This window comes from Sus scrofa, chromosome 16, assembly GCF_000003025.6.
Source record: "Sus scrofa isolate TJ Tabasco breed Duroc chromosome 16, Sscrofa11.1, whole genome shotgun sequence".
NCBI lineage: Eukaryota > Metazoa > Chordata > Mammalia > Artiodactyla > Suidae > Sus > Sus scrofa.
This window is the reverse complement of record NC_010458.4, coordinates 39135294-39149034: the sequence shown is the minus strand read 5'-3', so window position 1 is coordinate 39149034 and position 13741 is coordinate 39135294. Positions and strand designations below refer to the sequence as shown.

Sequence of the window (13741 nt, the reverse complement as noted above, 5' to 3'; positions counted from 1 at the left end):
CTCACCACTGTTATTCAGCGTAGTACTGGAAGTCCTAGCCACAGCGTTCAGACAAACAAAAGAAATAAAAGGCATCCAAATAGGAAGAGAAGAGATAAAACTGTCACTGTATGCAGACAACATGATACTATACATAGAAAACCCTAAGGACTCAACCCAAAAACTACTTGAACTGATCAAGAAATTCAGCAAAGCAGCAGGATATAAGATTAACATTCAGATATCAGTCGCATTTCTGTATACTAACAATGAAACTTTAGAAAAGGAATACAAAAACACAATACCTTTTAAAATTGCACCCCCAAAAATCAAATACCTCGGAATACACCTGACCAAGGAGGCAAAGGACCTATATGCTGAGAACTATAAAACATTAATCAAGGAAATCAAAGGTCAATGTATTTTTGAAAGTGATTTCTGGTTTCTATAATATGAATTCTACTCTGCTGAAAACTGGAGATGGTCTTAGTCTCCTTGCATATTTTCATTAAATCATTATATTTTAAAATTAAATCTTAGGACAAGGAAAGCTTCCTGTCAGCAGGATATTTGGTGTGAAATAAAGAGATTTCTGCGGTTCAGGGGCTCTTCTGTTAAGAAGGTGATGCTCATAGTAGCTACCATTTAATAAGCATTTACATGTGGGGAACTACCATGATCCCAACTTGAGAAGAAGAAGTCTCTTAACCACTATTCTGTTTTATACTTCTGCTGTAGCTTTGTCCACTGAAAGATAGCCCCACTTACAAGTCATTTAAATTAGTTATCAGACCACGTGTTCATCTCAGTGTTTGAGGAACCAACTCGAATGTAATTGGCTATCTATTCTATAATGGTGGTATTTTGTGCAGTGTGTTTAGGGCCATGGTACAATCGACATTATTGCTAAGTCTAGGTGATAATAAGCTTTCTGGGTAATGATGACATATCAGATGGACCTGAGCTTATTTATCTTCCCTTTGTCTTACACTGAGGCAGAAGGTTGGTGAGGAGACTAGAAAGACTTGGGCGGTAATTCTCTGTGCGTGAAGTACACAGAGAACGCTAAAGTTCTGTCATTCACCTAGTTATAGGACTTGATTAGTGCCAAGAAGACACAGGGAAACTTCAGGTCTTCTGGTGAAGGCGAGGTAGGATGCAGGGTTAGGAGGAATTCAAAAAGATAAAAAACAGCAGGCCGTTTTATGCATGCTTGGAGCCCAGGAAATTGTCAATTTCTTTTTTCTTATTATGTACTTAAGAGGTTTTTCTTCTAGGTAGTGCTTCTAGGAGTACATTATAAACTTGATCAATAATCATAGATTTTTTTTAAAAAATCACTGAATTCTTTAAAGCTTGGACATTGTCCTTAGGCTATAAGTGTTAAACTCAGTCTACCCCCTTGTTTTATGATGAGCAAAATTATTCTGGAGACCACTGGCACTAATTTATTCAGATATGCCCAAAGCATACATATTCTTATTTTAAATGGAGGGATTTTGCTGTAGTGGTTGATTACATGTTTTTTTTTTTTTTAATTTAATTTAATTTTTTTTGTCTTTTTGCTATTTCTTGGGCTGCTCCCGCAGCCTATGGAGGTTCCCAGGCTAGGGGTCGAATCAAAGCTGTAGCTGCTGGCCTACGCCAGAGCCACAGCAACTTGGGATCCGAACCACATCTTCGACCCACACCATGGCTCATGGCAACGTCGGATCCTTAACCTGCTGAGCAAGGCCAGGGATCGAACCTGCAACCTCATGGTTCCTAGTCGGATTCGTTAACCACTGCGCCACGACGGGAACTCCAGATATTGTTTTAACTTGAATTGAAAGGTAGTTAATTAGTTACATGTTGCAACCCTTCTAAAGTCTTCTCAGAATCATTTCCTTTTAGCAGTAGTTTATAAAAAGAGATGCAGGGGAGAATATATGGGAGAAAGAGAGTTGGTTCAAACCTTCATGGATTCTTTTTTGGAGTAGAAAAATTGGTTCTGAAAAATCTAAGTTTGGAACATTAATTAGAGCAACTCCTCTCTAACATAGCTTGCTCAGTGATGACTCCCAACATTCAGTTGTTTCTACTTGATCAAGAAATGGGATACACCAAGGCACCTATAATCCAAATCATATTTTAGCCATAATTTTTATCATCTATTGTTTCTTACATTCAAAAAAAAATCTCTGTACAAAGGAATTCAATATAATAATGTGTTTCCAGTCTTCTTTCATTTTCATGTTTCCCCAAAGGGTAGACAGAGATGCCAATAAACAATAAAATGAGGAACAGGTGAGGCAAAGAATTAGAATGGGAGGCAGAGTCTCTAGATAGCACACAGACAGGACGGCCAGCCTCTGACTCATAGGCTGGCTCCAAAGGTTAACAATGACTTTGAAATTGTATCAAGTCCATCTCTTTTCTTGGACTGTTCTTATACCTTTCCCAGGAGACAGTAATTTTTTTCTTTCTTTTTTAATGAAAGTTCCAGTGTAGAGGACACCAGCTTCCTCAGGAAGTCATTGTGCAGTTAGATGGTTTTAAGAGAAGGATAAGGATGATCAGTTTTTGTTGTTCATTGCCTCCACTGGGATGATCCTCTTTATGGAAATGGAGTTACATGCACATCCTGTCATCATCCGGGGTACAGGTACAGATCGACAGTTGAAGAACACGTCCACCCTAGAGGACAACTACTCTAATTCCCTTACTGTGACTAGGTTAAGGCTTTTCCTCCTCTAGATTGAGAATACTGGCTTTTCTAATTTGAATTAATCTTGTGTTGTTGACTTATGTTCACTTAGACCATCACTTTTTTTTTTTCTTTTCTTTTCCCCAGCTCTACGCATTGCTAGAATTTCTCTGCTCTGTGCTAAAATCATGCTGGTTCTGTCAGTCACTATCCAAAATGTGTGATTTTTTTTTTAAATGGCATTGGTATATACAATCTATAGGATGTAGGATTAGCATTGGAATGACTTAGTGCTTCCAACTCTGTTTCTGCCATAGAGACCAGTATGATTTTAGGTGCATGATTTACTAAGTGTCTCTAAGCCTCAGTTTATCACCATTAAATGTGGGGAAAGACTAGAGCAGCTTTTCCCTGTGGGTTTTCCATGGGATGTTAACAGATATAAGATGAAAAATGATCCTCTTTAAAAAATGGGTGGTTTTTGGGAGGGTGCATAAGATTAAATGAATCTAAACAGTTCTTTATTGAAGGACTTGAGCCTTTAAAAAATGTACATTGTAGATCTTCACATCTTCATAAGCAGTTTCCTTCAGTTACCCAACTGTGGTTCCTTTTTTCCCTTTAATACAAACTTAATGCCTCCCACTCTTGACCAGGCTTATCTGCAAAGGAGATCAGAGGAAGCCAGTCTTTCCTTACTGCCCATTCTAGAAATTCAGTAAAACTGTGAGCCAAGAACTCAGAGCTCTATAGATAAATTGTAGATAATAGTTTACCTGTTCCATGTTTCCCTTTTGCCTTGTTTTTTGAAGGCAGGGGCTATTTCTTTTTCATCTTGTATGAAGGAGCTCTAGCCCAGTGCTTGACACCAAAAAGATATTGAATAAATGCATTGAGTTGAGTCAAACAGTTCAAAAATGGAAGACAGTGCCTTGAAAATTTTTGAGTTGTGTGTTATTATAAAGTGGATTTTTGAAATGGGTGGAATTTGTCATCAAGATGTTATCTAAGATCAGGATTTATGAGTTTCTTATGGTTATAAAGATAACATCAGAATAAAATTACAGAAAACTGCAAGGAGATTAGAGAAGGGCAGAGTACAGCTTTGCAGGCAGTTTTTAACTGGCATCTTTTTTTCGCCTGGATACACTTTCCACATCACCTGGAGTCCAGAATCTGCCTTAGAATGTGGGATTGTTAATTGGGGATGTTTGTCAAGACCACCGATACATAAGGAAGAGATGAGACCACTCATGAAAAGTGCTTCATCTTTCGTCTTGCACGTTGCCACTGTGTATTTATGAATTTAGTTTATTTATTAAAATTATGATGAGTTTGTCTGCTTTGCTATTCCATCACCCTGTTGTGTGTCTTATAAGCTTTTGGAGATCATGAAATATGTCTCATATGCCTTTATCCTCCTTCAATAGTGTTTTAGGGTTATAGAAGGGACTCAACAAGTCTATGTTGAAAAAATAAATAAATGAAATTGGTGGTTCTGACTTTACCCAATTTAGCATCTAAAGTTTGAGATATGATGAGCTTATATTTATCAGAAGTTAAATAACCTTTTGTAAGTAGAAAAAAGCAGAAAAAAGTTACCTATCATTTCACTTCTAAAGAATAATCACTGATAAGAGTTCAGATTATTTCATCTAGACATATTTTGTGCAAAGGGAATTTTTGTGATCATATTCTATATATAATTTTATATCCTGATTTTTTCACTTGAAATTATATAAGGCATTTATAATCATTATATATGCTATTTTGTATGTAAGAAATATTGCACAATAAAATTTTAAAAAGTACACAAGTCCCAGGTGACATAGTTTTCACAGATAGAATTTTTATCTTGCTCCTGCATGGTTTTCTTAAATACTTAATCTTTTATTAAAAAGTTTCTAATTAGGCTTTTTTTTCTCATTTTATCTTTATTTATTTTGCTTTATAAAAGAACTGAAGTAAACATTTTGGACATGGATTTTTTCCTGTTTTTTCCACTACGGTATTTTCAAAGCATAATGTACCTATTGGTAAGCTACTTTTCAGAAGTCTGTGCCAGTATTTGCTATTTCTGACAATGTATGGACATTGCAAATTCACTTCATATTCCTCAGCAATTGAAAAATATTGACCAATTTTAATGGGAAAAAGGTTCCTTGTTTTGTTTCATTTTTGTCACCTTAGTAGCTTATATATATTATATAGTAGCTTATATATCATATATAGTATATAATATATAGTAGCTTATATATTATAATATATAATTTTATATATTAATATATATTATATGTTATATGTAATATGTAATATATATTATATGTTATATAATATATATTAAAAATCATTTTTCTTCTTTTATACGTTGTCCATTCATATGTTTGTATTTACTTATTGAATTGTATGAATGCCTCATTCCATCAGGTGAGCTCTTTCCTGCAGGTGTAGTCACACACCATTGCTTTAACCGATGCCAAGGCAAGTGGATGAGGCAGAGCCATGCTGCCATCAGCATGGGCAGCCCGAGCAGACAGTTCTACCGACTGTTTTGTAATAGAGCAATGGGGAGGGAGCGAGTTACTAAATGGTCCCCTCTTTCCGTTAGTTCAGCATTGCCCAAGCAAGGCCTGGCTAACGATGTGTGTGTGACAGGCTTCATTTTCCCCTTCGTCTCATCCATTATTAAATGGGTCCAGAAATTGCCAGTCAGCTGAGGGCTGTGGGCACATTCTGCTTCTGCTGCTCTTGGAGATCTGAAGTGTTGCAACTACTCAGTATGGTTTGCTCTTCACTTGAGTGCATTGCCAACAGCTTGTGTGACTCCTTAAGAATAATGAGAACCGACCTCATTTAGGAGAGGGGACAGATTGTGTCTGCATTTGGCAACCACATCCCTCTGCTGCTGGGATTGCTTAAGACACCCCGTGGAGGTAAGGGGCCCATATTGATGGAGAAATGTCCATTTTGTCTGAGAAGCTGCTGGATTCTGTTAGCATATGCTGGCAGTGATGCTTTCTCTAACATAGCTTCACTCCTCAAACCACTGGACATGATGGAAGTTAATGTAAGTTCCCCGCAGTCTCTTTCAGTCCCATGTCATTTTATCAGGGAGCTAAATGCAAAATGCCTTCAGACACACTGTAAGCTAAGAACTCCACTTAAAACAGGACAGAAACTTTTAAAAGTATATTTAAAAGTATGCAGGCCATCTTTTTTAAAGTACTAATTTTGTTGTTTTGCAAATAGTTCAGGAGTTGCTAGGGCTGCAAAAATTGTCCAATAGCAAAGAAGAAAAAAACTCCTTAAAAGTAAATGTTTTGTGAGGAACTGCTAAGAATAGGTGGGAATGATTGGAGGATGGTCTTTCCTGAATACTATTTTTATCATTTTCTTTTCTTCTAAAGATTTAACAGTGCCTTCAAGTTGCATGTAGGATTAAATCCAGATTCTTCTTGGCCATTTATTCTGTGTGAATTTTAGGTCTTTATAGTTTTGTTAAGTAATTTAAAAGTCAACTTTCTTATTTCTACCCCAATATATGTCTTCCACAAGAAGAAAGTCCACCCCTTTTCCTGTCAGTGTGGATACTACTTTTTCAGACATCTGTCCTCATCTTCCCATTCTGTCTCGTCTACGCTATGTCAGCTCACATCTTCTAAATGTGTTGCTTTGTCAGTCCTCATGGCTGGGGATGTGTATTATTATTTCCCTGAGGGAAAATTAATTATATTTTGTTTACTCTTCCCAAGGTGTTGGCTAGAAAGGTTTTTTTATAGAACATGTACCTAGTAAATGTAATTATCTAACCTGTATTCTAAAACTTTCATGAGATTCAAACTGTGAGCACGTTTCTAGGTGGTTGGGGACACAGGTGTTTAGGGTTACTGATTTCATATTTTAAATAAAACCATAATTTAAGCAGTTATGAAATAAAGTAGGTTCTGATTTTTTGTCTGTCCCTTAATGTTTTAAATAAGTGATTAAAAAAAAAAACTCTAAAAAAATGTTTTTGAATGTCCTATGAGGCCATGTTAAAGATAAATTAGAAAAGTCATGTGCCAGCTGATGGTGAAGTTTGTAATAATATCCTTGATTGTTTTGATTATGTGATTTTGGACTCTACGTATAGAGTTGATTCTGGCAACAGTTTAGAATAGAGAGAACTCCTTTAGTTAATTGTAGTGACATAATCTGATGCATTAACTTTGTGGCGATTCTGTATAATTTAGGCTTAGTAAAGATGCATAAAAGAACCCCTTTGATGTTTATCCACTAAACTTAGATTCTAAAATCTCAAACGAAATATTGAAATCATGAGCTTCTTTGACAGTGCATGTCATGTGTCTAGACAGATGATGAACTTGTTAAATGTCAGGATCATTCAAAATGGCACCATCAATTTGGAGAAATGTAAAAAGACGGACAAAAGCAAAGTTTGAGGAATCACTTGCTGAGGTTATGTTGGAAAATACATTATATAATATAGGCTACTTTTTGGACCCAAGAGTAAATCATGGCCAAAAGCAAGCTTATTCTTGAGAAACTTGATGATACTGTTGATGAAGAATAATTAACTGTGAATTTAAATTATTTAATACTTATAACAACCTCCTGTGTTAGAATTATAAGTGAGAAAATTGAGGTTCATGGAAAAGCAGTTTCCCAGGTCACATAACCAATAAGCAGCAGAGTTCCGATTTGAGCCCATTTCTCATTGACTCCAAGGACCAATATCTGGAGGTACTGGAATGTTTTTCAGGAAATAAAAAATTCATCATGAATCATTATCATGACATATAAAGGAGAGATTCTTTGTGGATGCTGAGTTATTCCTGTGAGTTACTATTGGTAGAGTTGAAGTAAATGTGCTCTTTCCAATCTCAGTTGATGTCATTGAGATGATCTGATATGAAGAGATGATTACTGAACTTGCAGTAAGGAGAAAGGGTGAATATGACACTGTTCTGAGGAAACAAAGTTTAAATTCAGGCAGTAGTCCTCTTCTTCCAGGAAATATTGGGACCATGCTGTTACTTTTCAGTAGATTTTCTATGAGTGAAAAAATGCTCATTAATAAATACTCTCCGTGTATATTAATAGCTATACTAATTGAGCATTTACTCTGTGCCGGGTTAACCTGGACATATCATTTCTGAAGTATTGATACATTTGTTTTGAATTATTATTTTGAAAACCATCAGGACATTCAGCTCCTTTTGATTTAGAACCCTTAGTTTTAATAAATGGGCTTGGGTACTAATACATTTTGGCCTTTTATTTTTTTATTTATTTTTTGCCACACAGTGGCATATGAAAGTTCCTGGGCCAGGGATTGAACATGCAGCACAGCAGTGATCTGAGCCACTGCAGTGACAAAGTTGGATATCCTAGATCCTTAACCCACTAAGCCACAGTGGAACTCTCATTTGGCCTTTTAGTTGCTGTCCATAACTCATGGTGATTCATTTGCTGGTGAGTTGTTTCTTCATGGTCCAGTGATTGGCCCTTGGAAGCATTAACTTAATCCACTAATGTGTATAGTCTCCAAAATTCAATCTAGTCTATTCAACACTCTAATCAAGTTCCAACTGGTAGGAGTAAAAATCTTATTCTAGTTCATATATATATATGAGCTATATGTGTTTAAAATTTACAGATAGGATCCATTGGGAGGAAAAGGGATCAGACAGACCACATACTCTCCTGGGTGTGCAACTTTTCTTCCAGTTGATTCCTGCCCTGCTAGATATTTCTCCAGTAGTCCACCCCTTTCATAGAAGTCAAATCTTAAAACTGAGATATTAAAAGCTGTAGCATCCTGCATTTCTGCATGTCTCTTTATCAGCCCATACTTCTGCCGTTACCACTCCAAATTTTCAAAGGTCTTTCACCTGTCTCCAAAGCTTAATGACCAGTTGATTATACATTTTAAGGACTGTCCTTTTTTCAGAGGAACATCAGCAATTTTGAAACATCATTAGAAAGAATCTAAACCAGCTGGAATGGGTCTGTAGCTGATGTCTGATTCCCGCCCCCCCCCCCCCCAAAAAAAAAGTACTGAAAAATTAAGCTGTGAACATGGAGAGTATTGGTTTTGCAAATTGGAGTGAAATTTTTTTTTAAAAAGAAGGTAATTCATTTATAAGTGAGAAAAATATCTTTCTTTGTTTAAAAGGTACATTAATGCCATGTTCTCCATTCCCCCATGTATTTTTAGCTTTAGTATTCATTTCATCTCAGTATTTGAAAATAATCAGTTATTAGATTAAGGAAGCCCAGGAACACAGGGTCGCTTCTATGCAAATCTTTGCTTCTTTTAGCCCAGCCAGACCCAGACTATTGCCTGCTTGGGGACACTTCCTAGCCTGCCTCTTGAGATGCTTATCCTCACTGCTCAGTGACTGGGGACCTGACACAGGTACATCAGAAGAGCATGCTTTTACATGCAGTAAACTTTCAAACTAAAAAAAGTTTCCCTCAGTGTTGTTGTTATATAATTTGTGTAGTATAAGGAAAAGTGAATAATGATTTAGAATGGAAAAAATATCCAGGCTGTGAAGAGCTCTTAAAGGTGACTCCAATTTGCAGTGGAATCAATGTGTCTGATGATAAAGTCAGTATCTATAGAGAAGGCAGGTTTTCAGTTAGTGGGGTCAGCGAGGAAAGGTAGAATTGTTGTGAGAGACCTTGAAATTTTGGCAGAAGAGGATTTTCAGCAATGAAATTCAAGGAAAACTTTTTCAGTGGACTTTTAAATAATTATTTCAAATTTATTTTACATTATCTGGTGTCATAAGTGCTTTTGATAGCAGATTGAATTCAAGCTGTAATTTTAAGCCTTGGTAGTCTTAAATATCTATCCCTTCACATTTACCTTAATTTTTTCAAATACTAAGATGGGTAGTTTCTGTTTTACTTACAAGTAGAAGAGAGACCAGGGTAATGAATACATTTTGAGTTCCGTTTTCTCATTCATTTCATAGTGCAAATGAAGATTTTTTTTTAAAAGCTATGTCTAATGCATCTTTACAAAATTCCTTTTCAGAAAATGAGTTTTGAATATTTATTTTAGTGCTAATACTTGTGACCTTCCTTAAGCTCTGTGCTATTAAATCTTAAGTGTGTGAGTTTTATAGCTGAGCCGGAATTTTAGTGATATTTTAAAGTCAGATCCTCTCCTTAGTAGGCTGTTTGCATATTACATGCAAGCTATATTTTAGGATTTTTAAACTGAAGATATGTTGATAAATGATTTTGACACAACTTATTCCCTCGAATAAATTATATTTTATAAACATTGTCCTGCTTTACTCTTGAATGACACATGACACTGAGAGACAGAAACTGGGTTTCTGACATACCATGGTGTCCTGGTATTGATCTTGCTCAGCTAGTTAGTTATTACTTTGCCCTAAATGTTGAATAGACCACACCTAGCCCTATGTGGGTTTGAGGGGAAATGGGGCCAAAGTTGCATGAACATGCTATTAAGCTGCGGTCAGCTTCTCCTGAAAGGGCTGTAACTCCCTTAAGGCAACTTCCTTTCTAGGTAGTTGCAGAGCATAGAGACTTCTGAGACAGGGGCCCGGCTGCAGGGATAGGTAGGGGTTTTCTTGCTCAGAGGAGTGACCTTACATTACAGGGGGCCATGAATGGCCCTTTCTTGCTGTGGCTCAGCCCAGTCCACCCATCAGTTATAATCTTTGGGAAGAGACAGAAGCTCGGTGGTGGCCTTTGGAGGCACATGCTCATTCTCTGGTGATGCTTCTTGCGGAGTGAATGCCATTGCCTTCTTGATCAGCTATGTTGCCATTGTCTTGAGAGTAATTAGAGACAAAAGTGGTGATGCAAAAGTGTTAGCCTATGCTACATACAAATGTAGATTTTGAGGGTGCTGAATTTAGAATGATCTAGAAGTTTCCCATTGGAATTAGACAGCAGGCAAGCAAGATGATTTTTAATACCAGGATCAACCAAAGTCAGGATATGGAAGCTTAACGATATACTTGTTGGGACAACACTTTGGTGAGACAAATATGTCTTAAAAAAGAAAGATTAAATGAGTCATGAGAGAGTTGTGAGTATCCAGCCTGTTCTATTTCCTTTGCTACCACTCAAGTCTAAGTTACCATGTTTTCACCCTGGGCTAATGCCACAGCCTCCTCACTATCTCCTATGTCCATCTGGACCCCTGGAGGCTGGCCCCACATCACTGAAAATCCAAATCTGGTTTTGCCTCTCATCTGTCCAGACTTTCCAAAGGCTTCACATCTCAGGAGCAGTGAGATAGGAAGTTTTTACTGGGGCTGACATGGCATTTCTGGCTCTACCCCTTACCCCCTCTCTGCCCTCATCTTGCACCACTCTCATTCTCATTTACTCCACTTGGGTCCCTCTGCTTTCATCACTGTTCCTTGAATACGCCATCCACCCTCCCTTCTCAGCACCTTTCCACAAGCATATTGTTCTCACTGGAATGTTCTTCCTCTAGGTAGCCACATCACTCACTTCTGCATTGCACTCCCATCTCTTTTCAAACAGCACATTCTGAGAGAGGCTTTGGAGGCCATGCTATCCAAAATAGCACACACATACTCACCCCATCATTCAATCCATTTACCTTGCCTTCTTCTTCATAGCACTTATCACCACCTGTCATAGTCTGTTAAGTTGAATGCTATGAAATTGCCTCTTTTGTGGGTCAAGAACATTAGCAAATATTGGCCATTTCATGATGTTCAAACGCAAATATATTTATTAATTTATACTTTTTATTTCAATCTAAAATATATTTTTTTATTATTTTTGTTCTTTCCCTTGCACTGAGGTTTGAATTCTGTGAATCCAGAGGTTAGATTTGTTTGGGGCAATGTTCCCATTGTCTAGAATAAAGTAAGCACTTAGAAAAGCTCTATCGAGTGAATGGAAAGAAGAAAAGCCAAAGAACTTTGTTGATAGTGAGCAGAAAAACTTAAATGGAGAATGATCTGCGTGTAGACATTCTAGAAAAATATGATTGGAAGAGCTTCTGAGAGAGTCCAGAAAACTGAAGGACTTTTTTGGATCCATGTGGAATAAAATGAAAATTTCTAAAAATTGGAATTCTGGGCTATATACAGATCTTAGTTATATATTTTTTACGTGGTTTCTTGAAACTGGGACTAAGAGGGATGAAACAAGTCTTGGATAAAACACTTTTGAGCTTAAAAAGTTTTACAGTGGGTATGTTACAAGGATCCAGCTTTTCAGTTGTGGTAGAGTTGATTTTTACTAGAGAAAAGTTGTGTTTTTAACTTTCAGGTCTAGAAACATGGCTGAAACTTTTAATACTGTGCCCTGTGTAAACACTTAGAACTACTAGATAAAACAGACAACCTCTTTCACTCGTATTTGATCTTGAAAGGAAAAAAAAACATGAGTTAGAAATAAAGATGGAATTGAAAACCTCAGGGACAAACATGTAAATCGTGCTGTGGTTGCTCTTGGGAAGCTATATTTAGTTTCCCTAAACCAAGGGTTTAGGTTTTAGCAACCATGTGTAGATGTGAAACGAAAAATTGAGACTGTGGGTTAGAACAGGGATCTTCAGCACAAAGTTGTGAGCTTTGAATGAAGGCTCTAGGGGAAAAAAATCCGCCATTAGTATAGAAGAGACAAGAAAGTTATGTCTTAGAATATGATATTTCTCCTGATCACATATCACTGTTGATTTGTATCTCATTTGGATTTGGGATTTGAATTTCTACTCCTTGTATGATATGGAAAAGTGTCAGAACTTGAGAAATTCACTCAAAAGATCCTAGATCACTGATAACTTTGAAACATTCGCAGAATCAGTTGTAAGCCTCTTGGGAAGAAGATTACATGAAAACAAGCTTTACAGGTTTCCTACAGATAATTCCTTGTGAAGATTAGCTTATAACCTAAAATTATAAAACATAAGGAAAAAGGCCCCCATGAGTAAGCTATAAAGCACAACAAAGAGCAGGGTTGAAAATCTAATACCTTCAAACGATGGAACTATCTAATGAGACAGTGTAAAAATGATTAAGACATAAAAACATATTGTAGATATAAGAAAAATTAGATTTATAAAAAATACAGTTCTTTTTAAAAAACTTTTTTATTATAGTTGATTTACAATGTTCGGTCAATTTCTACTGCACAGAAAAGTGATCCAGTTATACACATATATACATTCTTTTTTTCACATTATCCTCTACCATGTTCTATCACAAGTGATTAAAAAAATAAAATCCTAAAAGTGAAAAATACGCAATTGGAATAAAATTTATCAAATGTGTTAAACAACAAATTAAACACAACTGAAGAGAGAATTAATCAACTTTAATGTAATTTGATAAAATTAACCAGAATACACTGAAGAGAAAAAGAAAATATGAAAGTTAGAGATACATTGAAGAGAAAGAGAAAATTAACTGTATAATAGGCATTCTAGAAAGAGTGAATAGGGAGAATTGGGAAAGGTAATTCTGACTGTTATGCAATTAAATTATGAATTTAAGCAAAAAGGCAATTAAAAATATCAGATTTGAAAATTAATAAACACACTTTTAGGCAACACAGTAGTCAAGGCAAAAACCATAATAAAAATTAGAAAATATTTAAAACCGAATGTTAATGCAAGGATGTGGAGAAAAGGAACCTTCATACACTGTTGGTGGAAATATAAATTGGAACAGCTGTATGGAAATTTCCCAAAAAACTAAAAATAGAACTACCACATGATCTAGTAATTTCACTCCTGGGTATATATCTGAAAAAAATGAAAACACCAGTTCAAGAAGACACATGCACCCAATGTTCACAGCATCATTATTTCCAATAGCCAATGTATGGTGGCAACCTAAGCATCCAGCAACAGATGAATCAATAAAGTATTCACACACACAAACATATAACACAGGTACATACAGTGGAATATTACTCAGCCATAAAAAATAATGAAATAAATTTTGGAGTTCCTGTTGTGGTTCAGTGGGTTAAGAACCCAACGTAGTTTCTGTGAAGATACGAGTTTGATCCCTGGCTTTGCTCAGTGGGTTAAAGATT

General features: G+C 36.2%; 1 protein-coding gene across 10 annotated transcripts in view; it reads left to right on the top strand.

Moving 5' to 3' along the window:
• The window catches only part of PDE4D (phosphodiesterase 4D), a 1509235-nt gene that overhangs the window by 257500 nt on the left and 1237994 nt on the right, over positions 1-13741 (top strand). The window contains exon 1 of one of the 10 annotated variants that reach the window (XM_021076870.1): positions 1750-2623. The exons of the other annotated variants lie outside the window; for them this stretch is intronic. The gene's annotated coding sequence lies outside the window, so the exon portion shown is untranslated. Of the gene's footprint in view, positions 1-1749; positions 2624-13741 lie in introns of those variants that run through there. 10 annotated transcript variants of the gene reach the window in all.